Source organism: Berghia stephanieae, chromosome 5, assembly GCF_034508935.2.
Source record: "Berghia stephanieae isolate SIO BIC M18660-M18661 chromosome 5, UCSD_Bste_1.3, whole genome shotgun sequence".
Classification (NCBI taxonomy): domain Eukaryota; kingdom Metazoa; phylum Mollusca; class Gastropoda; order Nudibranchia; family Aeolidiidae; genus Berghia; species Berghia stephanieae.
The window spans coordinates 41,107,164-41,112,163 of NC_088364.1; the positions used below are offsets into that span (position 1 = coordinate 41,107,164).

Here is a 5,000-nt window from a genome sequence, read left to right on the forward strand (position 1 = left end):
CTCCATTGATGCGCACACCCTCTTGCGTGCACATTAGCAAATGAAAGAGAACCTTTTAAAATAAACCCATAATAACTTTGTGCATTCTACTTTTTGTTTGTGTGCTGTTGTACTATTGCTATATTATTTTTATAGTCATAAACGTCATCTTATAGCTAAATTTGGTTACGAACAGCACTTCGTACGTTTCTACATTTCCAATAATTTTTTTAAAAATATACAAGCACCGTTTATCTTTGCCAATTCACGTTTGGGATAATTTATGATTAACGATTAGATTGAGTGAAAAATGAAGACAACAGACAATATTTTTTTAAACATATAAAAATTGAAATGGAAACGAGAAAGTGGAGCTGGTTGCTTATACATGTATACTATGGTGGCAATGAGTTGAAACCAGCAAAGAAAGAGAAACAGGAAAAGACCGCGAGCTTCCTGGAAGCTGAAGAAATACTGAACATAGGAAAGGACCTTGAAAGAAACAACAGCCCTCCTTGTTCAAAATAACCGCTGGTGGAGGAGCTCTGCTTACGATCTACGGCAACCTAGATTCATGACTGAGGACGAACTTTTTAATGTCCATTGATTTAGATAAGAGTCAAGATCGAGATGTGGTCTGTACACCTAAAAATGTAAAAGGTTCAGAGCTGACGCATTTTTAGAATTGGATTCTTTTTTATATTAATTGCAAGCGGCGCATCGGATTAAGTAAAATTTCGCTATTATTACACTACAGTGTTGTTTTGTATTGTGCATAATATGCTAAAATTTACATCTTTTATTCATGAATTACTGAAGACACAAACCGACGTGCAGATAGAAACAAACCATTCCAGATTTCTTTTTTTTTTCTGAATGCAAATCATTCATAGGACCAAAAATTACATTGTAATTTCTTAAAAGTTTAGTGAGTTTAAAATTGGAGATATCATCCAATCTTAAGACATAGCTTATAGCGCGATAATCAACTGAATCGTTCTAGAAAAAGTACAATCTTAAGGCCTTGAATTAAAAATAGCAAGAACAAAGAATTTTTTTTAAAACTTGAGCTTTTATATAGATAACGCAATATCCACTAAACGTACTTTATGCGTTTTATAGAAGGTCCTTATCACTGGCGGTCGGTCCATTGAGCGAAGTTGTTTTGTGCCGCCCTACATTTTTCACATTTAGCAGATACTGCTTTTCGTCTCAGTTTTTGCAAATGCTGCTTTTCGTTAACACTCGCGCATCTCTCCTCGAGCCGTGATAGATACATACTATACGAAGGTTGTGCATCATCACAAACGGCTCTCTTTTTCTTGTTGCCCCGCGCGATGCGAGATGACGTGCGACAATGAGCTGAGGGTGGGGTAATAATAATAATAATAATACATGACATTTATAACGCGCATTTTCATCACTGGGTGATGCTCAATGCGCGAAACAATAATACAGTGACATTATGATACAAATGAAACATTATACAAACTACATCAACATAATATTATCATTATACAGCAATGTAATAACTAAACATAAAGTCATTAATACAAGATATGTTATAATACATCCACATGCTATGTCAAATACGGAAATAATATAAAATAATGATATAATAACATAAACTAAATTAACATTCATATTGGGGTCAAATTACAAAGATGCATTAATCAAGATGTGTTTTAACAAAGAGATGGTGTTTTAACTTTGATTTAAATATTGATAAGGACTGCGCTTCTCTTATTCTTTTAGGAAGAGAGTTCCAGATGGAAGGTCCGACGTGACTGAACGATCTGCCGCCGTAAAATTTATATTTATATTTATTTGTAACAATTAATTTTGTAGAATCTAGTGCAGAACGTAGACTCCTCGTTGGCTTATACGTTTCTAAAAATTCAGTAATATACAATGGTGCTTGATCATTAAGGCACTTATAGCACAATACTGCTAGTTTGAATTCGATTCTCACTTTAACTGGTAACCAATGCAGCTCATACAAAAGTGGCAACGAGTAGGATGTTATCTTCTTTCTTAAAATCAATTTAGCAGCCGCATTCTGGATACTTTGAAGGCGTGATATTTTATCGTTGCTTACATTCGAGATTAACGAATTACAGTAATCTATTTTAGATAGTATGAAAGATGTTATTAGTTTGCATGTTACTTCTCTTGTTAGGAAAGGTCTAACTGAAGCAATTCTTTTTAATCCTATTGTCAAACTTCTACATAGAGAATCAAACTGTGCCTGCATAGTCATATGTTGATCTAGCATTACCCCGAGGTTTTTCACACACGTTGAGAGGTTAATTGTGCACCCATTTATATTTAGAGTAAACTTCAGAAAATCATCTTTCAAAACACTTTTTCTACCACACACCATCACCTCTGTCTTTTCATTATTCAGCTTTAACTTGTTAATTTCCATCCAGCATTTAACATCTCTAATACAGTCTTCAACACGGGTAATCAATGATGGGATATTACTAGGGATATCGCTTACATAGATCTGAGTGTCATCAGCATAGAAATGATACATTAATTTATTTTTAACAATAATATCCGAAAGAGGTTGAGTATAAAGAGTAAAAATAACAGGACCAAGGACAGACCCCTGCGGAACGCCGTAATTTAGAGGAAATGTTTCTGATACTGCGCCATCGATCAGAACCGACTGAGATCTTGATGTTAGGTATGATTTAAACCAACTAAGCGCAGTGTCTCTTATTCCAAAAGTAATTTCTAATCGTTTAATAAGTATCTCGTGATCAATGGTGTCAAATGCGGCCGAAAGGTCCAACATAGTCAATAAACAGACATGATTTTTGTCAATACTATTAAGAATATCAGTGCATACTTTTAAAAGGGCAGTTTCAGTGCTATGATGTGATTTATAGGCAGATTGGAAATTAATGGGGGCCACCATGAGCCAAAAAGTCAACAGGCCGCCCAAGTATTTTATATAAAAGACTGTTTTTTTTCTGTTTTAAAACTTCGGTTATCCACCTCCCCCTACAATCAACTGATACTCTTTACTGCTAAAATAACTAGGCCAGGCCGGCAAATTTAGTTTTGCACACCTTGAGGCCTGACTTGGGAGAAATCAAAACCATATCAGTTTTATCACTGGAAGAACAGGTTTGTTGTCATCAAAACATACGAATGAAGAAAATTACAATAAATATCTAGATTTTCTTGCTACTCGGTTTGCTCAAATGGATTTTAATCATCAATACGAATATTACACAAATCATTCACCGAGTGGAGCCCCATGATGCTATAAATAAGAATCCCAGTCCATTAGCCATTAACCCGACAAACAGAGCAGTTCAACTTGTAATGTTATTGTCTTTGGAGTAGATAAGTAGTGCATTAAGGTTGGATTTTCTATCCTTCTATTAATGACTGTTATCACAGTTGATATTCAAAGGAAGAAATTTTATATGGCAGTCTAATTGCTGTTGTCATATTGTTCTTCGATTCATGCCGCCTTAAATAAACAGCCAGCAACCGCCCCTGGTCCTTATTCAACACCAACGTAACATGTAGAGCGTGGCAAGACACGACGCCTGTCAGGCGACATTACCTTTATTCCGACAGAAACAAGGCTGTTAACGACCGGGAACTCATTAACACATAAGAATGGCGAGAGTATGTGAGTAAAGAGCCTTTTCCAAGGACTCAAATAGGTGCCGCTCAAGTAATGGGCTCAAACCCATGACCTTCCGATCCGAAGGCGAATGTCATACCATAAAACCACACAGCTGCACAAACAGCATTCATTTCCAGAAAAGATCCGTCCTCGGAAGAAAAAAAATCAATCATAGGATATAATATTTGGTTGATGCAAAACTGAAGCTATTTTGATTAAAAGCAGGTAAAATATGTAAACGGAATTTCAATGAAATGTAATCAGTCCACTGTTGAAATAATCAAAATACCAGTGCCATAAATGCTCATAAATCCATATCTCATTATTCCTAACCCTATAACAAAATAATTACAAATTCGCGCACAAATAACAAAGTCTCCACTGATATTCTCACCCCAACGTGTACTTATTTTCAGGTCTGACAACCCAAATTGTTATGCGCTCATTTTTGCAATGGAAATCTTTTTCAAACCAATGCAAATCATTATCCATTACATCAATGTTAAATAAGCCCATAATTGCGTTCGCGTTATCGGACTTGCATATAAGAGCACATCATCTCATAATTATGAAAAGATAATTATTTCCCACATCAGCATTAAAGTTAGAGAATAAAGATATCATCTTATCCAATTAAAATCAAGCCCATGAGTGAACAAATAGTAACACGGTAATGGGCGGATGAGCAAGAAAAGAAATATCCATACGGAATAAATTAATTCATTTTAAGCAGTTTGCTCTCGTTCTTTCTTTAACTGAAACTCTTGCTAAACCAATGAACATTGCATTCGAGTTGTAAATGTAAAAATCTTCTAATGAACGGTTTTTATTATTATTATTATTATTATTATTATTATTATTATTATTATTATTATTAATTATTATTTATTTATATTATTATATTATTATTATATTATTATTATTATTATTATTATTATTATTATTATTATATATTATTATTATTATTATTATTATTATTATTATTATTATTATTGTTATTATTATAATTATCATCATCATAATTATTATCATTATTATTATTATTATTATTATTATTATTATTATTATTATTATTATTATTATTATTATTATTATCATCATCATAATTATTATCATTATCATCATCATCATCATCACCATCAACATTGATATCCATAATATTACTATTCATAATAGGTCTAACATTTTGTTCGTTTGAACCTTGTTTACAGAATAGCTTTGTCGACTATATAGACATTTTTATTGCATTGAAAACTGCCACCATATAGAAAGTACCCAAAGAATTTTTGAGCGCATCTTGAGTGATATAATAATTATAAACTGAATAGGACGGTATATCTGAAGTGGGTTTTTGAGAAAAATACAAGAT

At 33.1% G+C, this 5,000-nt stretch overlaps 1 protein-coding gene across 2 annotated transcripts in view; it reads right to left on the reverse strand.

Moving 5' to 3' along the window:
• The window catches only part of LOC144972926 (uncharacterized), a 148,083-nt gene that overhangs the window by 142,832 nt on the left and 251 nt on the right, over positions 1–5,000 (reverse strand). The window lies entirely within an intron of this gene.